Below are 27077 nucleotides of genomic sequence, written 5' to 3' on the forward strand. Positions count from 1 at the left end.
AAGGAGGAAATTGATTTTTCACAGTAGGCAATTGGTTTAGTCAAATTTGGGGTGGAATATTGTGTTAAATTGTTCAAGGGATAGTAATTGTGATCATTATTATATTAGGGTTATGGGGGCATGTAAATTATGGCACAAAATTCAATTAAAAAGAGCTAGAAATAGTCAGAGGAGGGAAGATCCGCCCAGAAGAAGAATCTATAGGGAAAATAGAAACAGAAGAGACCAAAATGTAACTGAAAGTAATTTGTAATGATGGACAGAAGAAAGGTGTGATGACATATTTAGTCATCAGAGGAGGGACTATTGCAGCTGATATGCTAATATGAGACTATTCTAATGATTCGCGTATCCTTACTGAGAAAATTTGACATTTGACTATCAGTAATTGAAAATAACGTGTAATGTGCAAAATGTGCCCACGGGGAGTGGTCACCATCTGTGTTAACAGTACTAAATATTGTGAAAGTCTATTATTATCCATTAATATATTATAATGAATGATATAAATTTATGTTATGATGCTTCGTATCCTTAAACTTAGCCAAACTGGAGGTCTGGTCGGCGCTGGGCCTTGCTTTCTAAAATGTGGAGACGCAATGAGCTGCTGAAGACTGGAACTGGAGAAAAGAACCTTGAACTGTACAGAGTTCGGTGACGAGCTCTGCTAGAGAAATCTGCAAACTCACCAGCGGATAGGAGACAATCAGAACAAATTGATACAATTATGTGTTGAGTAGGCTAAGTGTCCTTTCCCAGTACTTGAACAATGGAGCTACTGACTGAGAGCTGGGAGCAACAATTTAGTTACCTGAAGAGCCGGATGATGTTCTCCTCGACAGAAGGACCAATCATGTTAATGGAACTTGACTCTCAAAATAACGTAGACAAGTGGTAAACAAAAACTATAGGTTAGAATCATAACCTCTGATAAGGGTGACCAATGGGCAAATTGTAGGATGGACTGAGAGACCCTAATGAAAAGTCATGACATGAGAGGAGAAATAAGAGCGGAGAGGCGAAAGTTGATGACGTCAGGAGACGCTGTTCGAAGTGCTGAAATTTGGGCTTGCTCCCTGTGAGCCCGAGCCTACCTGATGACTGGGGACCTGGAGACGAAGACTGACTCGTTGCTGATCTATCTTGGGTAGGTAGCTATAACTAGACTGACTAGCGTGTGCTTTTCCTTCTAGGTACCAACTGCGCTGCTTTAAAATGTTTTTCTCTTTTAGTTAGATTTTTTCAAATTATTGGTTCATCTTGGTGAGTTTCAGAAAGTTGACCTGGGAATGCACTCTGCCCGTTTCTTGACATTGGCTTTGTGGTTTGTAACTCACATTTTCTTGCTTTCCATTTGCTAGCTTAGGCTCTCCAGGCCCACTTCGTCCCTCTCGATGCCATAACCTTATTTACCAGTGTCCTTCTGAAAGCTCCCTTTCTATAAAGAGGTCTGACAATCTTGTTCTTATCTCATCACATTTGCTCTGCATTCAAAGACCGAGGTCAAAAGTCAGGTGCTGTCTTCCAAGTGTGCTTGTTTACTTTTCTTTCTTTGACTTCAAAGTGAGAGGATTTATTTGACAATCTTTCTGGATACTTGGAGTACGAAAGAGATTTCTTCTACGCCACAACATCTTTATCTTATCTTGTCCATTTTGCTATACATTCAAAGACCGAGGTCAAATGCCAGTCTCTGTCTTCGGAAGGCACTTGTTGAATTTTCCTTCTCTGATTTCAAACTGAGAGGATTTATGTGACAATCTTGCTGGATACTTGGGGTACAAAAGAGTTTTTTCTAACACACAACATTTAAATTAACTGTCATTTAAATGATCTGTAATTATTTCAGAATATATCAGGATTATGAATGCACAAATGATGCACATTGTTATTTCTGAAGTGTGTTGGAAATAAATACTTCAATATGACCAAAACATATCAAGCTATGTTTGTGTGTGCACAGTATAGTTTTATTAGTAAAACTGTATGCCTGTGCAAATGTAATGATCATTTCAATTGAAATGTGTTGTCTGTAATGGCAGTGTGCTACCATACAATGAATACTTCACTCTATGCTACTCCACTGTACTCTGCACCACTCCACACCACTGCACTACTCCACTTTACACCACTCCATGCCTCTGAACTCTGCATCATTACACTCTACATCACTTCACGCCATGCCTCTCTACTCTACCCTGTACCACTCTACTCTCTGCTAATGCACTTTTTGCTATTCTACTCAACACCATTACACTTTTCACCACTGCACTCTACACCACTCCAGTCTAGGCCACACCAATCTGCTCTGCACAACTCCACTCTATGTCACTGTACCCTATGACATTTTACAAAACCACACTCTATGCCACTGCACTCTATGCTAATACACTCTACGCAAATGCATTTTATTCTGTAACGCTTAACTCTATGCCCCTGCACTCTACGCCAACCCATTGTAAGCCACTCTAATTTACTCTGCACCACTTCACTCTATGCCACTGCACTCTACATCACTTTACTCCACACCATTACACTCTATGCCACTGTATGCAATGGCACTCTACCCTGCATCATTCAAGTCTAAGCCACTTCACTCTACTCTGAAACAATCTACTCTACACCACTGCACTGTATGTCACTCTACTCCACTCTGCACCACTCCACTCTATGCCACTCTACTCTTAACCACTGAACTCTACGCCAATGCACTCTTGACAACTGCACTTTGTGTCACTGCACTCTATGCCACTCTACACCACTGCACTCTACTCTGCACCACTGTACTCTACTCCTCTTCTCTCTGTGCCACTCCACTCTGCACATCTCTGCTCTGCACTGTTCCATTCTATGCTACTGCCCTTTGCATCACTGAACTCCATGCCACTCGATCAGGACCACTCTACTCTACGCCACTTTATGCCACTGCGCTCTATGCCACTGCGCTCTATGCCACTGCGCTCTGTGCCACTGCACTCTCTGACACTCTACTCAGCGTCCTTCCACTCTGCGTCACTCCACACCACTGCACCCTACTATGCACCACTCAAATATATGCCACTACATTGTATGATGCTGCATTGTACACTCTACAACACTCCACGCCACTCTTCTCCATGCCACTAATTTTTAGCAATGCTGAACAGCAGCCTTGCCGGTGTACAACAGGGCCTAAAACACATTGGCAAAGCCAATAGCTCTTGCATAAGTGAGACCTATTGGCTTTGCCAATGCTTGTTTCAAATACAAATGGAGTGCGGCTTTAATTTTATCATCGGACGTTCTATTGCTGTATGCCTCAAGTCTCTGTTCCTTTCCTTATGCATTCTTTCTTTTCTTTCGACCATTTTGCTTTGAAATAGTTCTGTTTCTATGCTGAGAACCTTCAGAACTAAACAGGGCATGACATCACAAGCCCATCCACTGTGATGGGTGCCCTGGTGACCGCTGCCCACCCTTCTACTCTCCTCACTCAGCTGCTTTATGGTTGTTCAACAGAGTCATTTTTCTGTTGCTCTTGGGCACATCAATGCAATCGCATAGCAAGGTAGGTCTAGAGGGAGACTTCATTGAATACTGGGAGCGGTAGTTTGAAGTCACTGCACGTCTACTACAACGGTGTACAGCAGAAATAGAATGCTGTTTGCGGAATTCACAGATTATTTGCAGGAATGGAAATTGCAGTGGGTATTCAATTTAGCTTGTTTTTGTTACTACTTAATTTACTCCAATTATTTAAAAGAGGGAAAAGGCTTTGTAGACTTTCTATAAGTTATGTTGTGAACACGTTCTGAGTTTTAAACCAACATAATTGCCAATATTGTTAGAAACCAGATCCTAGGTGTTAAGCAAATGCTCTAAACTTTGCATTCTAGGGGTCATATCTACATGCTCCTAGTGCCACCGGAGCGTCACTTTTTGTGATGCTACGATGGTGCTGTGCACTGCGCCATATTTACAAAGCAGCGCTAAGCCACTTTTTGTGGCTTAACACTGCCTTGTAAATATTAGTCCCTCTAATGCAGTTTTCTGTGGCAGAGGGGCGTACAATGGGTGTTGCTGTGGGCGTTCCACCGCAACACCCATTGCTTTTGACACTGCCCCAGGTGTACAAGAATTTTAAATATGTGGCAGCGCCAAAAACTAACTCCCCCCAAGGGGTGGTGTTAGTATGGCGCAACAAGGAGAAATATTCCTATTTCTCCTCGTTTTTGCTTTTTCTATCTGTGCTGCATCTGCAGCACACATAGTTAGAGCAAGAAGCCATAATTGATGGTTTATGTGCAGGAAGGTTATCCTTCCTGCACATAAACAATCATTCAATAATGACAATTTGCTGCTTCTAAGTGTGCTGCATTCTGCAGCACATTGAAGTAACAAATCGCCATTGTAGATTATTTATGTGCAGAAGGGACAGCTTCCTGCACATAAACAATCATTGCCTTCAACACAGACACCCTTGCACTATGGTGCAAGGATGCCTGCGTTGGTGCTGGCAGCTAAACTTAGTGCCAGCGCTAGGGAAAACACAGTGGTGCATCGTAGTTGTGTAAATATGGCGCATCCCTGCATTTCAGAAACTACGCAGCATGGAGCTTCCAATTTTGGCGCAGTGCTGCACCACGTCTGCATACATATCCCCCTAGGTGCTTTAGTTTAGTATTTCCTGTTGAAGGTAAAGTCACACAAATTCCCAGAATGCAAATTGTTTGATTAATTGCCATGTCACCTGAAGCCATTGTATCTTCTCACTATCCAGGAATATTACTCCACCAACCATCCAAATCAGTATCTCAGTTGGTTAGGTGAAATGGAGAGATGTGAGAAATCTGAGGTGATGAGCGAGGTGTAGTGGTAATTGGTTTCAGGGAGTTGAAGTTGTATCACATAAAACATAGGGCCAACATTTACATTCCAGAAAAACTTACCAGAGGACTTTGCCATCAGGGACACATTGTTCTAGCCCTTGGCATTTTACTCACAAATCATTGCTTTCAGGTGTGTTAGTTCCATTGGATCCTTTGAAATGACCCAAGGCTGTAACTCCAACAACGCATTAGGTTGTAAAGGCAAGCCCAGGTACAGAACATATTGTCATTGAAGAGGTGGAGGCATCTGGTAATCTTTATTGTACACAAATAGGGTGGAGACATGAGGTATAGTAGTAATTACATGTTTATGACACATTTACCACCTTAAGGAGCACCAGCGTAAGAAACACATTTTAAATGTAATCACTCCTATATCTTATGTCTACGCTGTGCTATTACAAGGGTGAGATGATATGTTATTTACGTTTGCTAGAGCCAAACAACCATTGTTAAGGCTTCTTGTTGTATTCTCTGGGCGCCTGTTCCAGCGGATCATGGAAACCCATCAGTTGAACTAGGAGAACCATCCTTTGATTGCGTATGTTGTTTTTTTGGTGATTGTTTTTCGTATGGTTAGTATAGGGTTTGTTCAGTATTACCTTTTGAAATGTTTGTGTTAGTGTGAAAGAAAAAGTAGTTTGATCCAGAAATATCTTTGCTATATTTTATGTCTCTGGGAGATCTGTTGTCCACCGCTCAGACACAGTACAGTGATTTTCATATATATGTCAACACTATACGGCAACCCAATAATCCCCAGGAACTAGGTCAAACAATGTACATAAAAAGAGAGTGCTCCCTGAGGAACATTTAGCGGACTCATTTTAAGGGTCAAGCCTGCGAATGCATGCTCTGCGCATGCGTCTTGCTAGTGAGACACAGTTGTTAAAAGAAGCATTTGCAATACAATGGGTCTCACATTTGCTCGAGTTAGAGCTATTAGTGCGGTAAACTCCTAACTGGACTTTTCTTGCCACATAAATTGAAAATGAAAAGTACATTTCACATAAGTGAATTGATTGAAAGTGCCACGCCATGAGCATGAAGGAGACACACTAAAGGAAAAATAAGTTTGCTCGCAGTCAACCGTATCGGCAAAAGAGCAATTAGTCACGTAGCAGGGTTGATGTCCAAGGCGTAACCAAATGGCCCAAGGAGGGACAAACATAAAGCATTTACCAATGATAACAAAGGATAACATATCTTTTGTTATGGTGGCAGGTTTCGGATGATGCTGAAACTGGTATTGTGCATTCTATTCGCCTGCCATGCTTGCCTTCCTTTTGTCCTATGGGTTGTCTATACACCATCCATGCCAAGACCTCAGTTCTGGCTTTCATAATGGCTGTTTATGGATGCATAAACACCCAAACGCTAGGGTCATTGCACATCTTCCGAATCACTATATTTTAGACAGTCTGTGACACACATGCAGCTACTCTTCACACCCTTACCTTGCTTGGAGAACACGCGCCCAATCAGTGCCTTCTGAACAGGGCCAAAAAGTCCTGTTCTCTCTATCAGCACCCCACACCTCTTATGTGTTTACAGTTTCTAGTTCAAACGGGAGTCTGTGTGGGTTTGAGTCACTCCCCACACTCTCTATTTGTGTTCCAATAGCACATCCAAATATCCCACATCTGGAATTTCAATGGATATCCAACAGCATTCTGATCTCAAAAACAAACCACACACCATTGTTCCAATCTCCCCTAACCAAGGGTCACACTTCAACAGCGCATGCTATGAGGTATGGGATTAGAATACAGTTGCCTAAATAATGTCTGATAAAAATATTCAGTCCTAAATATCGTTAGCAAAATATCACCCCAGTGATTTAAATATTGGAAAATTATACATAACATAGCAACATCTACTGCAAACAAAACTTAGGCCACACTATTTATGTCCGACAACATTTGTGTTCTTGAAATCCTGATATACAAACGCTAGGGAGAACGCCATGCACACAACACCCCATCAAAGTCACATAACAAGCACATCTCTGTCAATTAAATTCAAAACTGTCAAATTTTGTACCACACCAAAATACATCCTTGAAATAGACAGATAAAACTAGCTCAAACCTACATGACCCTCATCCGCACAGCATATCAAGAGACACCAAAGTATATAAATATGATACAAATGTGGACAGAATGTATGAAGATATATTTTACAGTAAAAGATTCCAAGCATTCATTTGTTGAAAGATATAGGTTTTGGATGATAAATTCATTTTTATTAACTATTGTCTAAATTAAAACAATAATTGGCAAAGACAATAGGTCTCGCCTCTACAAGAGCTATTGGCTTTGGCAATGTGTTTTAGCCAAGTTGCATGGCTAAATATTAGTGGCATGGAGTGCCCTACAGTGAAATAGGGAGAGAAGAGTGTCGTAGAGTGGATTTGTTGGAGTGTTGTAGAGTGGAGTAGAGTTGAGTGTGCTCAAGCCCCCTACATCACTCTTATCACTTCTTTTCATCTCTCAACCTACTGACATTAATGGCCTTTTACATCTCCTCCCACCTGATATACTTTCTTCTATTTTACCTCTCCAGTCTCGAAGCCTTTTCTGTATATATGTCTTTGCTGTACAAGAAAGCACCTCTAATTTGCTTCTGACCTCTATGTAACTTTCCTCTACCCTTAAATAATGGCATCCTATCAAAAGGCAAGAAAGCATTACATTGGTTGCCAGTCAAATATAAGTTACATGTTAAGCTGAACTGTCTGGTCTTCAACTACTTTGTGACATGGCACTTAGCGCCTGATGTATCTATCACTCTTATTCGCAACCCAGGAATGAGCAATTGCAAACTGGCTTGTTTGTGAACGGGAATGCAATTTGGGAAGCGACCTGTGTATTAAGTATTAATGTGTCTCATTGCAAATTGTCTATTCATGTGTGGGGGGTGCGGAGAAGTAAAACGGACAGCTTAATATGAAGTAGGCAGGTGACAATTTACAAGCCCATGTGATTGCTTGCACATGCAGGAACGGAGGCATGCAAGAAACAGAAGAGCATTCATCTATGCATTAGCCATTCCAACGGGAAACATATTTTTAGAAGCAGCCCGTGTCAAATACAAGGACAGATATTGCTTTTAAGAATTTTTTTTTCCCTTTTAAGAACACATAGAGGATGCAAGCAGTGGTCTTTTGGACCACTCCTAAAATGGCTCTGAGACACATGGGCGTAACAAAGGCCCTCGCAGCCCTGGACTGGAAGTGCAGGGTGTGGGGGTGGTGGGGGGGAGGGGCACGCGCCGAGCTCCAGGGTGGCCCCAGAGCTCCAGGGCGACCCCTCAGCACAACACCTGCCCTTATTGAGCCCAGAGGGGCCCCCTCCATGTTCTGTGCAGGGGTGACATTTCCGGGATCGGTATGCCACTGCTGATACTTTGTAAAATGTTGTTTTGTAGTTGAAAATCCTGCGTTCTGCACCATAGGATGTTCATTGGTAGTCGTAAACATTAGAATTACTCCTTACTTGGCACCCAGGACACCTCATTTTGATTTGTTATACACATGGGGTACAAGCGTTCACATGGTGAGCAGCACCCTTTGGAAGCCTATGGAAGCAAACATGTAACACGAAGTGTATGTACACTGTCAGGTTCCGGAGAACCAAATCCAATCCCCCATTGCAGCAGCTAAGGTGGAAAATGCAGTTTCATAGACCTACATTGAAAACTGTGAAAATAAGTCTTGTTCCTTTATGGTTACATGAGGTTTTCCAGGTGTATTCTACTGGCAGTTGTGTGTCAGAGACAGTTCGTTTTGTAGCTCTTGCGAGAAGGATCCCAGAGCACGTGAGGTTTCATTCCTCTTTTTTTTATTGGGATTTTTAGTAAGGATTCCATCTTTCTCACTTTCATTCGACATTTTTAACATCTTGCTGGTGAGTTAAGTGATATTTTTCCTGATCCTGATAGGATCGCTCTGTCAGAAATACCCTTTTAGTTATGTTTTTCTCATTTGGAAAGAATAAGTCAATTTAAGACACACAAAAGGTTGCGTGTTATGCCTCCCATGTTCTCATTCTGTAAAAGGCTGTGGAATATGTCAAACAATTCTTTAAAAGACTTTAAACAACTGGTATGGAAACAGACTGTGAGGCATGTTTCAAGACATGAGAGCAGAAAAGAAGCGAAAAAAAGAAGGGAATAAAGGCGTCACCTTCTCAACCATCATCTGAGAAGCAGTCATCTCCTGGAAAGGCTTCCACTGGAGAAGATCTAAAGAAAGAAGGGGGAGTAGTAAAGACAGGCATCAACACCCACACTCTCAACTTCACTCAAAATTTGTGTCTGCCGTCAACGCCTTCAATCTCAATATGTTTTCCCTTGAAGGTTAGCGCCACAGCAGTGTAATCACATCAGTGTCATAGAAGGCATTCCAAATCTTCTACAGCAAGGCATGTAAAATCACAGCAACACAGACACATTCGATGTGGAAGAAGAGATCTGAACAAACGTCAACCATTCACCTTCACCTTGGAAGAAGAGACTTTGCAGCAGTCACCGTCGACTGTTGTTGTCTGCTTCTGCTTCACTGATGACATTGCTGCACATGATGACTACTTTGATCTTGGCAGACTTGACGGATATCCCGTCCACCATATTACGATTCCATTATGTCCTAAGAAGATCGTAATATGGTGGACGGAGTATTCCATCCGTTAAGATCATAATCAGGTCCTTAGAAACCACAGGAAACTCTCATGATGTATCCCAAAGAAGTTCTTTGTGACTCCATGTAACCCTACTGAAGATTAGGAATCTTCCCTTCTCAGGATCTGCCTTGTTTGGGCAGCATAGTGAGAAAGAAATGCTGAAAATGAAGAATGAGTTGGAGACCTTGAAAGGAGAAGGGTTGGAGGAACTCAAGAAGTTGTTTAAGCAGTAGGAGAAGCACAGGGAAGGAAAATATTTTCCACAGATGGTTCAGTCTTCTCACTGGCCTTACCAGCTTCAGAACCAACAGCATCAAGATCAAAGATTTGTATATTAATGGAAGTCCTACAAATCAAAACCCACCCCTAAAAAGCCACCCAATTATAGAAGAAGGCATTCTTATGGAAACAGACAATGAATTAGATATTTGCTTCACAAAGAAATTCATAAAGAGGGAGACATTCAAGATGCTTGCTGTGCACTAGATCTATCCTTATATGTGACTGAGCGAGTGGATGTGTGAGATAGATCTGCATGATAAATATTTCTACATATCCTAAGGCAGATATCACAGAATGTTCCTGAAATGTGTAGTAGGAACCAGTCAGTTCCAATGCATAGTCCAATACCCTTTGGCTTGGAATCAGATTCACACACATTCTCAGTCTGTCAAAATATCTTTATTCGGCTTTTGCCATAGAATCACATAAATGAAACAACCATTGTGTAAATTACCAATTTAAAATTTTTGAAACCATGCAATTTAAATCATTTTAAAATCAGGCAAATAAAACTCATATTCCAATCTAAAACCTTTGTCAGTTAAGGTGCAGGGCTTGGTTCCTATATTTTCCTCATCTCGAAGGCAGATTTTACAAAGTTTAATACAGAATAACAAATTTCAATCGTGGCGAGTTTTTGAATATATTCCAATGCTTTAAAAAAAGCCTGACTTTTGTGCAACACAACATTGGCAATATATATACGCAGATCTTGGTGCTGAATATAATGTGCAAAACAACAGAAAGCGACACGTGCTCTGAATAGACATAGCATCACAAGGGAAGGCAGGTAGATCCCTTTTCAACATACACTGATTGGGGAAGGCCACTCTAAAGTGAATTAAGTTCATTCTGACCAACGTTAAATAAGAATGCTGCAAAGAGTTCCCAAACCATGTCAAATATGGCTCTATTGTATTTGTTGTTGAGATTAGGATATACAACTCAACTGTTTCCATTTTCTGGGCACCCTCCAACCTGTTTGCAAGGACCATATCCCTGTAACAATGTTTCACAACCTTCTTTGTATTTACAGGTATATTTTGTGGATCTAAGAACATATTGCTAAGGCCCAAACATTCAAAGGTCTTTCCTATATGAGTGAGCCATGGAATCCTATTTACGTGTGTCAAATTTACACAGTCCATCAAACACTCCCGCACGAAACTAGTTTCTGGATTTCTCCAACACTTTATCCAAAGGAGAAGTGAAGGTACAGCTATCTCGTCTTCTAAGTAATAAAGGCCTAACTCCTCATGACAAATGATGTTTGGAGTATTCATAGGTACTGCCAATAATCTATGTATAAATCAATTTTCTGTGTGCTGAAGTGGGTCTACATTATAGTAACCCCATGCCCCCACCCTGTATCTGGCTGCACTCACGCAGTTAGATTTGTAAAGTGTTAACATCTGTGGTACTGGTCTGTGACCCAATTTACAAGCAAATCTGAAAATAGCCTCAAGATTCCTTTCTAATTGCTGTATCTTCCCCAAAAGATAGAATTTCCATACCAAGGAAGAGCTGAAGAATATATCTAGGTAACAAAAATCCTTAACCTTTTTAAGTGCTGTCTCACCCATATTAAACTGTCTTGTCTTCGTATTTATCGGACCACTAGTCACAACATATGACTTGGCAAAATTCTCTTTCAAGTCCAGGCCCTGCATACAATCTAGGATAAGGTCTGAAAGACCTTGAAGCCCATTTGTCGTACGGGAGATTAGAACAGCATCATCTGCATACAGCACTATTGGCAATGATCTCCTGCCCATCCTTGGTAAATCTTTTCCATACCTTGTCAGGTGGTTAAAAACCCCATTTAAATAAATATGGAAAAGAAAGGAGCTAAGATACATTCTTGTTTCACTCCCCGGCTCGAGGATATATGTGGGGGTTCTCTCGCCACTTGTGCCATACCTTATTTTTACTTTCAGATCAAAATGCAGACGCTACATTAAATTCAAACTTTTTAAGTCTACTCCCAGTTTATCCATTATGTCTCAGAGATCCTCCCTGTTTACCAGGTCAAAAGTGCTTGAGAGATCAATGACTGCCATGTGAATGGCCCCTTTTTTTAGCAAAAACATATTTGCTAGTAAGTGGAAATTTAGGGCTTAATCCACTGTGCTTAATCCTGGTCTAAAACCGAACTGTATCGACGAAAGACTCCTTTTTTCAGCCGCCCAGTCCTCCAATTGTGACAAAATCACACGTCCTAAGATTTTTGTAGTTGACTCGATATGGGAGATTGGCCTACAACATGCTGGATTTTACCTATTTCCTTTTTAAACAATTGGGACAATTATGGCCACTCTCCAGGAAGATGGAATAGCGTTTTGGACTACACCTCATAGGGCCCCCAGGTCTGCAAATTAGATATAAATAAATCAATGGCAACCCCATCTGGCCCTGGGGCTTTGCCTGAGACAGATTGTTTTATTGCCAAGATTACCTCATAAGACCAATCGTGGCATCCAGAGCCTCCGGGGCTGATTCTAGAAGGGATTGACTATATTCTTCGTTAGGCTTTTGCAGTTATTCCCTGTCTGGCTAAAGGACCTCTGAGTAATGTTGCACCCATTTATCTTCTGAGATCAGGCAATCAACTTGTTGTGTGTCCTGGTCCGAAAAATATGGATGATTCATCACACCCCCAAATTTAGAAGTATCTCGCAATGAGGATGCTACAATCAGATCTCCCCATGCTTTCTCTCTTATTTCTTGTTTCCTCTCCTCAAGTATAACCTTATACTGTCATCTTGCATTGCGTAGGTTCTAGGGATGCTGGGGGAATATTTAAAGTATATTTTCAGCCTTTTATGTGCAGCTGTCCAAGCTGCATTAAACCAGCGATGTATTGGAGCTACTGGTTTTGATCTACGGCAAACCAAAGCAGAGGAAATAGACCCACATATTTGATCAGAATCCCGGACTACAAGTTCATGTTTGGGAGGATGTGATAAACAAACAGAAATAGACTGTAAATTATCTGAAATTATTTTATGATTAACCTTTTCATGATCCACCTTCTCCCATTTAAGTCTAAGGCCTACATTTTTGTCAAGGACCATACTTTGTTCTCCTTCCTTACACAGTGGCCTCAGTTTGATGTTATAGCCTAAAGTGATACTTAGAGGATTATGATCATTAAGACAATAAAGGATAATCTTGAAATCCTGGATCATATAGGAGGCCTCCGAACTAGTAAGTATAAAATCTATTATGCTCCCTGTAGAATTTCCTGTAAATGTGGGAAATTTTTGATTTCCGTGGGGGTAAACCTCAAAAGAGAAGATCATATTTACTTTTTAAATTATTCAAAACTTTCCCCAGTTCTGTACATTTAAAATGTAACCAGTGATCTGTGCCCTCATTCGAGAACCTGCACAGGTTTAAATCCTCCAAGTGGCATGTTGATAAACTGAAATCCCCTACCCATAACATATTCGTCTCCTTATTCTGATTCCAGAACAAGGTATCAAGAAAACCCATTGCATCCTCAAAAACTTTATTTACTTGAGAATGCGAAATGTTATTATAAAAATGTATTAGTAAGATATCTTTCATACCCTCAATAGATATCAAGACACAATTTAATTTCTCTTAAGTACAGCAGAAGGTTCATAAAAATAACTTACGTTTGGACTCTAATTCCCCATGCTTCCATATGTAATAGTTTGAGTTAGCCAGTAGGGACTTCACCAATCATGAGTCTCTAAAATTAAGCACTATATAGTCACCCCTGATGATTTCCTTGTAAGACCCTCCCATTTTAATCTCCATGCATGTAAAATCTTATTGTTCAAATCATCGAGAAGTCCTGATTTAAGTTGTGGCCAATGGGCTGACCTTCTCAATAATGCCCTCGTATCTTCTTCGATGCTTGGCACTAGTGGTGGCACATTTTCCAGGATTAAAACAAACTGAGCACTTTCCGGGGGTAATTCCAAGACTGTTGCCGGGATGTCTACTGATTGACGTAGAGATTTTAAACCACTAAAGCATTCCAAAGTTTGCTCTGTCAGGGTACAAGGCCTTTCTTTTTGGGATTTTCCTTCCTGAGCTATTGCGGGCCCAAGGTCCCTTATACATCGCTTGCTCAGCTCTGTTTCTATATTCCCTGTAGCCGGGCACAAATATTTTGATCAGCTGGCAAAATGTCCCCTTTTACTTTCTACAGCGTCATTTTAACTACATGAGCATACAGTCGGTCCATTTTCTCAGTAATTACATTTATAATCTTCCACTCCAATGAGGTGCAAAAAGATTTTAAAACCAAGTCAATTGTATGTGTAAAATCGCTCGGAGAGTCAGTCCCCTTATTTCCATCTCTTAACAACAGTATTCCCTCAACTGTTTGCTTGCCCCTGGTTTTCTCTATGGAAATATTCTTACTCTTTTTTCCCCTAATGCATCTGCCCGTCTTTTCCCCCCTCCCTTCTCTTTTTGATTGGGGTGAATTTACTGGAGAGGTGTCTTTGACTCCACTCAGAAGCGAACCTGTTGGCTGTATGCCCCATTGCGACAGGTTTCATTTTTGTCCTTTCTGAGCTGGGTTTAAGCACAGAGGGCATAGTAGCATAGAATCCTGTAATTCATGGGATCCATGTGGGGTAATAATCACTTGTGGTTCCAGTGGCGATCTCTATGCCAATTTTTGAACACCCCTAATCTTTTCTTTGACTTGTACAAGTTCGGAATCTACAGCTCCCATTACAGAGGACAAATAGTTTGTAATTGTGGGCTAAGCAGGAGAATGAAACCCGCCTTTGTTTGCTTGAATGGTAGACTTTCTTTTCCCCATGATTACTCACACATGCACCTTACCTCAAAGTCAAAATAAAACCCTTTCAATGGGCAAGTTATCAGAGGGGGGGTTGGGGGTGGGGGGGTTAAAATCCCAGCCTCCTCTGGCTAATGACGGGCCCAGACTTGGCCTGGTCTTCGCCCAGGCGCATGCCATGGCGCATCCCGTGCTGCAGGAGCTCAGCGATGATTTTACTACACAGCACAGCACAATGACACTCCTCACTTTTTCCTGGAACTTTAGGCAACCTGGGGGATATAGTCCGCTCTCAGGAACTCAGGCTCCTCTACTAGCACTGTGTGCCCCGGGCAGCGGGAGCCCCACAATGATTTTATGCACAGCACCCAGCGCAATGATGCTCTCCACCTCTTCCTGGAAGTTTGGGCAACCTGCAGGATATAGTCCACCCTCAAGAAACTCAGGGTCCTCTCCTCTCCAACGGCTCTATGCCCTGCACTGTGGGAGCCCAACAATGATATTATGCGCAGCACAACACACAGTGCGATGACGCTCCCCACCTCTTCCTGGGAGTTTAGGCAACCTAGGGGATGTAATCTGCCCTCAGGAAACTCAGGCTCCTCTCCTCCTCAATCGCTGTGTGCCCCGTGCTACTGGAGCGCAACAATGATTTTATGCGCAGCGCAGCACACAACATGATGGCACTTTCCCTCTTCCTGGAAGTTTACGCTACCTGGGGGATGTAGTCACACAGGAAAGTTAGGCTCCTCTGCTTACTCTGTGTGCCCCGTGCTAAGAGAGCCCAACAATGATTTTATGGACAGCACATCACACAGCGCGATGATGCTCCCCACCTCTTCTAGGAGTTTAGGGAACGTAGGGGATGTAATCTGCCCTCAGCAAACTCAGGTTCTTCTCCTCTCCTAGTGCTGTGTGCCCCCACTCTCCAACTGCATGGTGGGAGTAGCAGCTCACGTGAGAAGGAAAGGAATCTTCATTTATCCTAATCTAGATGACAGGGTAATGAAGTCCACGGCCAGTAAAAAGTGAAATAGGATTCCAAAACAACTTTTTTGTCAACTTGGTCTCCAAACCAACCTCCAAAAATCAGTCTCAATCTAGGTGCAACAATGGGCACCATAGAATACAAAGGGGCATATTTATACTCTGTCTGCGCCAATTGTGCGTCAAAATTTTTGGGTACGGGGCTTTCAGCACAACCAGCAACCTCTGATAATGTACATGACTAATACACAAATGTCAGAACCATGACAGTTCACACACAGCATCACAGTGTGCACAACATAGTGATGGGCCGTGTGTGCTGAATAGCTGCTAGAATAAACAGCACAAAAGCTATGATGTTCCCAGGAAGTGCAGAGGCCAACCTGTGTACAAATGTTGTAATGACACCTGCCGGAACATGACAATTGAGACTTTATCTCACTCAGCACACCAAGGTTGCCCTGTTGACTGTCTCATTACACGCCTTTAGTGACAGGGTGGGACCATCCACATGTTGGTTCACATGTCCACATCTACTTTACTCACATTGATCAACAAAGGATACTCAGTAGTTACAGGAATAGCTGCCACTGACTCATGATGAGTCCTGGTCCGAACTGTGACAAATTACATCCCAAAAAATCTACAGGATCATCATTGGACCACACACATGAACAAGACACCTATGTGCAAATGATCACTGGAAATATGTGGGCACGTGCTGTCTTGTATGCTGGTCCACCACAGCCACTTGATAGTTGGGGCTTACTTCTATGGCCTCAACTGTGGTGTCATCATACATATGAGATTGACCCTTGTCTGTCTGTGCAAACAACATGGTACCCACTTCCTCAATGCATGTGTATGACTCACTGTGGGATTCATCAACTAGTGCCTAGGAAGCTCTTACCAATACTGTACTCTAGGACATAGGATGTAGAAATAGTGGACCTTTGACATGAACATGTGTCTGCCATCCATCTGGTGCCTGCTATGTCACATGTGGTGTCTATATGACCCTAAAACTTGGAAGTATACTTTGCAGGTGTTGTTACATGTATGACTAACACATGCCCTTGCTCATTCCAATTTTTACTTGCATCTTAGGGTTGGACACATGGACGTCACATTTATACAACCAAATGTACAATAATGCTTCATGTGATGTACACACACACCTGGTCAACCACCAAATTAGTTGTCAAAGCACACACTTTGAGCCAAAGGCAATTAGGTATTGTACATATGTGCGTCACATTGCTATCCTCTCCTTATGGCAAACATGCACAATTTGTGCCATACATATATGTGGGCCACACTTATGACCATCTATGACGTCAGCCAACTGTAAACATACTGTGAAGGGTGTAGTGGATGATGTTCCGCTGCAGTATGATGTCACACATGTGAAAATACACCATCAACACCATACTGTCTTCAATTAGCCAATCTCTGATGTGTTCCAAATGTAAAATAACCAAAAAACAAGTAAAAATGCCCCAAACCAGTTAATGCACTGTAATTTTGACGTCCCTAGCGGTGTGCGTCATTTTTTGTTTACCAAAACCTTATTTGCGTCGTTTTTTTTGACGCACAGGAGTGAAATATAGCCCACATCCAGATATATGTACAGTCCATGTATCATTATGTGGATGCGGGTTAATATTCACGTCTCTGCGTCAAAAAAAATTATGCAAATACAGTTTTGTGCAACAAAAAATGACGCATAACGCGAAAAAGGCGGGACTTTTCATTCAGGAAGTGATGTAATAGGATATCCTGTTTACAGATCATGTACAGTGGGTGTACTTTCACTTTAACTTTGCAGTCTATGATCCTTCTAGACTGTGTGGCTGTGTAGAGAGTGTTGTCCAGAGATTTTGTGCTGTATTTGTCCTGTGTGCTATCTGTAAAGTCCTTTTGTGAAATAAATTTTGTTTGTGTATACTGTAGTACTGTGTTTTGTCTACATTTGTCCATTTATCTTGTGTATTTCTTGTTTGTGGGAGTCTGTTGTGGGTAGTGTTAATTTGGGGATAGTTGGGCTCTTTTAGTGTTTAGGTTTACTTTTTTTCTGTCTTTTTACCCCTACTTTCACCCATTTCCCCTTTCTATTTCTTTTACCCCTATTCCTTCTCTTCAATTATAAGTATGTCTGGTAGGCCACGTCTTGGCAGGATGGGGGAAGAGGAGTTGGTGGGCTTCATCTGGCTGGTGACACATTTCTTGCCGCTCATGATCCAGGCAGGGTCATACAGGGGTACCCGACAGAGGCACGCAGAATCCGGTGGGGAAAGGTGCTGCATCACCTGCACCGTGTGTATGCCAGCCAGAGGAGTGACCACCAGCTGAAGCACCGGTGGGCTGACCTCATCACCAGGGAGCAGGATCTCTTGGACCACCTGGGAATCATGATTGGTGGCACTGTTGGTGAGTACGACTATTGTTATTGTGCACAAATGAATGCTCTGTAGTGACATCAGTGGACTAGTGCAATGTCTGCCAGCTAACTTGATGACTGTGTGTAATTTTGGGGACATATAAGGGGATCATTGATGCACTATGGCAAGGATCACAATTGCTAGCTGTCAGTTAGCACGTGCTCAGCAAACTTACAGGTAACTTTACCATGAAGGAAATTGGTGCGGCCTTTCTGTCAGCACAGCTAACAAAATAGGAGCCAATCATGTCTATATAGGGTATTATTGACAGAGAAGTACAGATGTACCAACATTTAGGCCAACTATGTTGACGCAATTGCTAGACTGACCTTAGAATCACTACATGATGCTGAAAATGAGTGCTGCCTTCACGACAATTTATAATAGCAAAGTCGCTCAAACATTGGTCTCATGTGAGTCTGGTGAGTGTGGAAGGAAAGCGTTTACAGAAGTACTATGAATGTGTGGGATTATTGTGTTTCTTAATCTTTTAGGATAAATGTCAGTTCATGATTTGAATACATCGTGTAAAGTGTAAGGTGCCCTCAGCTAACATCGTAAGATGTTTGTTGGAATCGTTTGAACAACAATCCAAATATGGATGGCAGTCCAAGTGTATGCACATGGCTTTACATCTCCATGGTTGGTGCAAATCACCATATCTGGGACACATCAATTGACTATACTGTAACAACAGGATGGCTTACAGGAGTCCCTGCCCCTCCCTCTGTACATTGGGCCTATGTGCACTAAATGTGTCATGGCCATAAGGCATGTTTGACTGATAATGCAGTCCTCAAGTAACCAGGCGTTGGATGTTTCTCTTGGATGCACATGATGAGACGATTACACTCCATATTTTTTAGTGCTCACCAATTATGGGGCAAGTTTGCAACCACATGATAGTTAGGGCCAATGTATGTGTGCAGATATGTGTGTAACTGTCACAGGAGACCTATGCTATGTACAAGTTGGCCGTGAAATATCAGATGTAGTACCATCATGTCTGAATGGCTGCCATTTACTTATTCAGCCTACACATTGTAAATGATACTGAAAATGTTGCACTGTGCACAGATTTTGAGCACATTTCTTCCTTCCATACCTTACAGGTGGACCAGCGCCCTACACTGTGGGAGAGGTGGCGACATTTGAGGACCCCGACCACTACAGTAAGTGTTGATATGTCTGTTATGTGTTGTGTTTGCTGGTTATGGACTCGTGTGAGTTGGACGCATAGCAAGGTGTGATGCTGTGGGCAAGTTTTTCACTTGTTCCATGAGTGGGAATGCAGTTTTCACATGTTTTGAGTTAGCCAATGCGTATCCAATGGTATCATGTAGGGATTGTAGGACATCCCTGTAGGCCCCACTGTGAGTACAGGGGATAGTCATGTCTCTGACACTTGTATCACCAAGAGTCGCAATGGAAGTCAGCCCCTATTTAGTCAGCCTGTCAGACCCACATTCTCTAAGATTGGTGGAGCTAATAGCTTCCCAATAGACATCTGCTTCACTATTTACCTACGTAATTTTGAAACAGTAGGTAGAACCTCCTAGCATCATGTACTTCCACATGTAGTGCATCAAGTCTGTGGAACCTGAGTGTAATGGCCTAGGTATGCATGCAATTCATGATCATGGGTGTTCTAGCAACTCTGTGTCTGATGTAAGTCAGGCCTCACTGGAAGTATATGTTGTGTACTAAGTTCTGATTTTCCAGACATGTCTGACCCTATGAGTGCTCTAGGGTTTGCTGACTCCAAAATGTAGATAGACCTTACCTGTGGTGTGTCTGTAGAGACAAACATGTGTGGATTAGCCTATACACTCCTCGGTGTACATGTTGTTGGCAAATTATAGTTGTATATCCACCGCCCCCCCTCAAACACGGCCATGGGTTTGTGAATGGGGTACCTAGTATTGATGCTACCAGTATGTTACACATACCTGTGAAGAAGTGATGGTTTGGTTGCATACTAGTATATACACTCAGGTTTGGCACTTGGTACCATACTGGAAAGTCCAGTTACAACTTGCAGACCATGTGGCTTTAGTTTTGCTTTCCGTACACTGACATTTGTAGCCCAGCTCTTGGTGGAGGATATGCAGCATGATTCTTAGATGTTAACTGTCAGAACTCAGATTGCAAGTCAAGGCCAGTTGTTACCCATCTTGTGGGTTATGAATGTGCTTTGTGCTTTGTTGTCTGGCCTGCCATGTACTTCCTCAGGGACATTCGACGCTCTGTATCGTGATATGAGCTGTTAGAAGTACAGTAGATGTATTGTCTGATTAACTTGCTGTGCTGTTTCACACAATGCAGTTACTAATGTGGCATATCTGCATTTGTCTTCACAGCAGCTAACATGACTCCAGACCAGGTCCGTGAATTTCAGCATCGGGCCATTCGATACCAACACATCCTGCTGGTGGAGTCGGGGTTCCGGAGGATGGCCTGGCGATATCGCCATGAACGTGCCTCCGGGGCATGGCGAGCCTTCCCACAGGGTGGGCCTACTGTGCCCACCACAGCCAACACAGAAACAACCACCAATGAGAGCCAGGTGGCCCCACCCACAGCTGCCTCTGTTGAATATACATCTGCTGGACTTCCTGGCCCCAGCATTGCCACCGGTGCAGGACAGCCCACACAGACCTCCTCCACCGGTACCCAGACTGCCACTGCTCCAGCTGTTGACCCTGCAGCCTTCAATAGACTTGAAAACAAGATGGACAAAGTGCTGCGCAAGGTGAGCCACCTAAGCCGGGACGTGTGGCACATTAAACGGCGGGTCAAGGATATCAAGAGGACCCTCCGGAGGGCCAACCTCTAGACAGTTGAATAGATGGACATGATACCCTCCCATCCCTCCTCTTTCCTTGTTCTTATACTTAGTGGGCTTAGGGGGCTTAGTGTTAGGTTAGTATAGAATGTTAGTTTAGTCAGTGTTAGTGGGTGGGGGGTAGGGGGTCCTGCTTGTTTCTTTTTTGACTTATTACATGTGTGGGTTTTATGTTGGGGTTCTTGTGTGTAAAAAGAAAAAAAAATCAAAAAACATAAAAAAACAATTTACCAAAAAAAAATATATTTGTTTCGGATAGTATAGTATGTGTTTAGGTTAGTATGTGTTCTCCTCAATGTGTCCCGTCTCATAAGGGGGGTGGGGGGTAGATGTTTAAAACGTTTCGTTACATGTGATAAGTAAGTGCAGCTTAGGTTAGTTAGGGACAGTTGTGGGTAATGAGTAGTCAGGGTAGATTAGGGTAGGTAAGATTTTTCCCTCAGTTTCCTCATCTATGGTTAGCTTTTAATAAATATTTGGTTACCCCTTAATAGTATGTGTTGAATGGTACTTGATCGTGGGTTTGGATTCCGTGTACATCTCTTTTGTACTATAACATCTGTGTCCAATGCTACAAACAAATCCCAACTGAGCTGTACGATTGGCAGCTAACCCAGAGCTACCTTGCAAAGTGTCTAACCTTTGTTGCAACCACCAATCACAGTTAATATGGATGACAATGTGTTTCTGTTGATAAGTGTGTTTTCAAAGTCACTAACAGTGCTTCCAGACTTGATATTGGGGAAACAGATTTAGGTCTGACTGCAGTGTGATGATCATGCACACCCTTATAAGATGAGTTCTCATTGGCAATCTTGTATTCTTGTCTTCATGACCCTCATACATCATTTGTGACACAGTTCGGCATGATTACCTATTTGTACGTTAACTCAGACACCCTCATTTGTGCAGTTTCTTTAGTGTTTACTTAGATTAGTGTGGCATGTTTATTGTGTTATTTTTGCACGTTGACAACATTTAGTGGGCACTATTTGATTACTTGGTTATCCCCTGAGGAAGCATTCTTCTGTCCAACACAGCATGGTGGTCTATGGTTTCTCACTTCATCAGATTATTCCCTCAGGATGGGCAGAGTATGATGCAATCATGGTCACTGTGCAGATTTCTCTAACTACATAATATCTGGACAGTTGTATTGACAAGCTACGTTATTTGACAGTAGGGACATTTCAATTATCTACTGTGCAGTTGATATGTCACATTACCCAGAGACAGATTTGTTGTGTAAGTGCTATTTATTGAAAAGTGCTGTAGTGCTATATGTACATTGTCCATGACTGTGAGTCCATTATAGTGATATCTTACATTGTGATCCAACACAAGGGTTTACCAAAATGCTTTTGTCATGCTGGGGTTGCTGTTTCAGACAGTGCAGAGGGACAGACTTAGCCAATGAGTAGGAGAGAGACAATCACTGGGCTGGGTGAAAAGATATACAGTGGTTTGCAGAACAGTGCTGGAGTACAGTTGTTGCAAGACTGGAAAGTTACAAAGCGTAGGACCTTGGTAAATGTCGGCCATGTGGCAGGGACTAGTGCTTCCGGGTCATTTTCCTTGTGAATGTGATCTGTTCCATGTCTTCTTCTTCTGATGTGTGTGTTGCCTGCTTTGTCCTTGTTGTTGTTGGTTGTGAAGGGGCAACACACACCTCAGTGTTAGAAGACGTGGAGTCAGACATCCCGGTCGCTGCTCCCTGTGAAGGTCTTAAGGGAAGTACTGCTGCAAGGAGGGCCTGCTGGTTCTTGAGAATAGCAGCCACATCACGATGGTAGGCAGCCAGGTCGGCCCTGAGGGGTTCAATGTTGCATTCGTGCACGCGTTGACAGGATTGCTGTTGTAGGTGTTGGGTCAACTGTTTTACAGCTGTGCTGATTTCCTTCTGGGTTTTCTGCAGTTCCTGCAAGATAGATGTTAGGGCTTGCATAGCTGCTGCCTGATCTGCAGATGACATCATGCACGAACGCACCCCCTCAAGGCTGGCTGCCATATTTTGCATCCCCACCCGCACCTCCTTAGCCAGCTCCCGCTGTACTCCAACTACAGTTCTCTCAAAGCTGGTGCCAGTGTCGTCTGAGTCCTCAGCTGTATTGGAGCTGGCAGGTCTTACAATTGGGGTGGTGGGTGGATCCTCTGCGATGGCTGCTTGTTCTGTGCTCCTCCTTGTGACTGAAGGTGGGATCTGGAGGGTTTCAAGGACCTTTTGGATAGTCTCCTGGGGAATGTTTATCGGCTCGTCATCCATGTCATCAGGGAAATCTGGGACAGGCATATCGGCAGGAGATCCATCTTCCTCTTCAATGAAACAGGGTACAATTAGTGTGTCTGTGTTGTGACAATTTTGACGTGACGTGCCTGCCTTTTGATGAATTCACTTTGTGATCTTGTTTTGTATTAAGATCTGCAGTCCTTCAGATGGGCATTGTTTCAGGCCTATGGCCCACCTGTGTGTCACATGTATGTTATTGACTTATCAGACTTGTCAGCCTCATTGCCTCTATGTGTTGGTTTATGCCAAATAGAGAATTGCCACATTCTTGTCCTACTTGACCCTCCGTGTATATCCATTCTCATGGTGAGACCTTTCACTGGCTGTGGGTGTTCTGATGGCCCTGGCAGCACACTTAACTATCAGGACCTGCCCCAATCCCTGATCGTTCACATCGACTTAAATGTAATTGACATGTTGCATATCCTATGCATGGCAATGTTATGATGTGATATGGATGTTGACATTGTTAATGGGTCCTGCTGATTGTGGGTAATGTGTGTTACATTGGATTGCCATGGTAGTCGTATCAGTGTCCTATTTCGTCCTCTGACTGTGCAGGTGTATTTCAGTGACCAGTTACATGTGTCCCCTCCTCAATGCTGTTGTCTGAGCAGTATGACATTTGTGATGTTGCCTTGTTACCCAGGCACAGGATGGACCCTGACATATGCAGCATGGGTGTGTCCTTAGTGCTGTGTCGCTCCTATTGTTGTTTACTTTGGCTGATGTTTGTGACAACTATGGGCATTGACATTTGAGTGTACTGGGGCCTTTGTCTTGTTTCAGGAGATTGTTGCAGATGTCATCCTCACCCCCTAATTTAGGTATGTATGTTCCATGGGGAGGTTACTGCCATTGGCTACTTGAGCTGCACACAGATCAGAGGTGGTAGTGGCAACTGTTGTTGCAGTTACATTGCAGTTGTCGGTTTGGCTAGAGGATTGCTAATAGGGCCCTAGTTAATGTAGGAGGTATGTTGGCTGGCGAGTGAAAGGATGTCAGTTTGACGTAGTGACCTTCCCTCCTGTCGTGGCTTTCCCTTTGCTCCATCGTTGGCATGACAGCATGCCCCCATGGGACTGGTGTTGGTGTTGTGTAATGGTGTGCCCCAGGTCTTCTCAGAACGGACCATGCCCCCCTGCCGTGCACCCTTTACCCATGCCACTCCATGTATATGATGACTTACATGCAATGTGTAGTAGGTATTTAACCCCCCGGTTGCAGTTGACATTAGTGCATTTCAATTCCCCATGCGACTTACCCTGCATGTGCGTTGTCTCCTGGTAGTCTGCGCTGTCCTGTCCTTGAATCCCTGTGACAATCTCCTCAGGGATGACGGCTGCGACCATCTCCTTCATGTGGTCCAGGGCCTCCTGGTGTGCTGGACTCCCCCCTCCAGTCTGCATTGCTGCCTTCTTGTTCCTGGCCATCTTTTCCTTGGTCCTGCGTTTGCAGTCATGCCAGCGTTTCTTGCACTCGATGACTGTTCTGCGTACTTCAGCCACACTGTTAATCTTGTCGACAATTTGTTGCCATATAGCCTCTCTCCTTCTGATTGGCAACTTTGATGTGACAAACAGTTGGTGCTGGTGTTCCGTCACCTCTTTAACCAGGATTTCCTGCTCCTCTGCACTGAAGCGACACTTTATTTTCTTCTTAAAAGTGTCCTGGTTCTTGTGTGGGTCCTCCTGGCTGGTTCCTGGTCTGCTGTCATCTTCCTGGGGTCTGTAGTGGCATCTGGGATCCATTTTGGCTCTCCTCTGGTGAAATGGCAGTGTTCGCGGTTTTTTTTGACGCTATTGCATCAAAAAACGGCGCATATCCGGTTTGCGGTGTCGTAAATCGACCCACAGGCATTTCCGCTGCGTTAACGTCATTTTCCTTTACGACTTGACGCCGCGGTGTGCTAAAAAATAATGACTCCCACCTGTTGTTTGCGCCGCTGTGCGTCAAAGTATAAATATGACGCCCGCACGGCGCACCAAAATGGCGTTAGCCGGCGGTAATATTTTTGACGCAAAACTGCGCTGGCGCAGTTTTGCGTCAAAAAGTATAAATATGGGCCAAAGTGTATTCTTTGAAAGATCGACTGTCTTCTATCTGAGACAAGTGCCTTCTCCTGTGAATACCATCAACCCAAAAGCTTTGCAAATCTCCTCCCTTCCATTTCTATGGTCTGTTGTATTTAGATGCCTGGATTGCAAAGCTGCATGCAAGGCCCCTTCAGCAATACTTTGAAGATCAATAGTCTCATTGAGAAGACAAACTACAATTAAGTACATTAGCTGGGCAATTCCTCATGGTGGTACAGGAGGCAGAATAAACTCAAAGGAGTGCACTTTCAGAAAGCGATACTAGTATAAGTGATAGTAATGGATGCTTTTCTGACTGAATGGGGAGCTCATCTAGTCCATCTGTCAGTTCAAGGACAATGGACGCAAAAGGAAAATTCGTACCACATTAACTAGCAGATACTGATAGCAGTGCATCTAGCCTTCAAGGCTTTCCTTACGAATCAGACAATGAAAAGCATTTTGATACAAATAGCCAACACCACGACCATGTATTACTGGAACAAACAGGGAGGCAATCAGGCACTTGTCCTTTGACAGAAACATCACACTGACAGCAATACATATCCCCAGCACTCTGAAATAACAGACAAACTTCCTCAGCTGCTATTACAAGGAAATGAGTGTGTCCTGAACAACAAAGTTGTAAGAGATATAGTCGAAGAGTGGGATCACTTTACAACTGCTCAAAACAGAAAAATGCAGAGACTTCACAGCCAGGGTACAAGATCCAAAGTCAGTGGACAATACCCTTTTGATCAGCTAGTTGAGAGCCTTTCTACGTACTTTGCCACTGACCCTGCTCATTCAGGCAGCAATAGGGAAATTGTGCAGGTCTCCAGCAAAGATACATCTGATAAATCTAGACTGGCTGACACAATGGTGATATCTGGACTTGTTTCAGGTGTCCATCAAGCCTTACAAGAAACTTCCATGCAGGGTCAATCTACCAAATGAAAGTGGCAAATCCAGCATTTGAACTTAACACCATTAAATATGGGAGTAGCATGGACATCTAAATCTACCATCAGCATAAATTAAATCTTGAAAGTGACAAAGCACCCTTCAACAAGAACATGTTACACCATAAAGTGGAGAAGATTCTGCATTTGGTGCCAAAATAATAGGCAAAAACTAAAATTCTACCAAGAAGACATTATCATACTATACCTCTTACATTTCGTCCAATCGAATTGCAATTTCCTCAAATAAAAGTTCACCTTGCTACAGTAATAGCTTACGGAAAATCTCCAAGCCAAGTTTCTTATTTCAAAATCCTGTAATCAAGGAATTTTGGACGGACTAAAGAAGGTGTTTCCACTAGTCTGTAGACCTTCATCTCCATGGGAACTGAACCTAGCTGTCTGTAAATGAATGGGTCTTCATTTTACGCATATTCACAAAGCTACATTGCAGCATATTTCCCAAAAGAAAACACTTTTTGACAGCCATTGCACATTTGTTGTGCTGATATGGTGGTCAAATGGAAGCATCCTTCTTTCCTAAAGTTGCCTCAGATATCCACATTAATTAAACTGGCACAGTACCTGCTGTTTTCCCTAACCGGTCCAATACAGCAAAATGCTCAGTTCATTCAATGGCTACCAGCACAGTACTTTGCTACTACTTAAATAAAACAAAGGAACTTTGAAAATCTAACCTACTATTCAAAAAGTGTGGCTATGTTAGATAGGGATTAGCCACGTACCAAACAATATATTGCCAGAAGGATTGAACCTTACATTTATTTATGCTATTGATTGGCAAACAAACCTCTATCAGGAAAACCTAAAGCTCGCACAACTAAATGACCACCACAGATAT

The sequence above is a fragment of the Pleurodeles waltl genome, chromosome 4_2 (genome assembly GCF_031143425.1).
Source record: "Pleurodeles waltl isolate 20211129_DDA chromosome 4_2, aPleWal1.hap1.20221129, whole genome shotgun sequence".
Taxonomy (NCBI): domain Eukaryota; kingdom Metazoa; phylum Chordata; class Amphibia; order Caudata; family Salamandridae; genus Pleurodeles; species Pleurodeles waltl.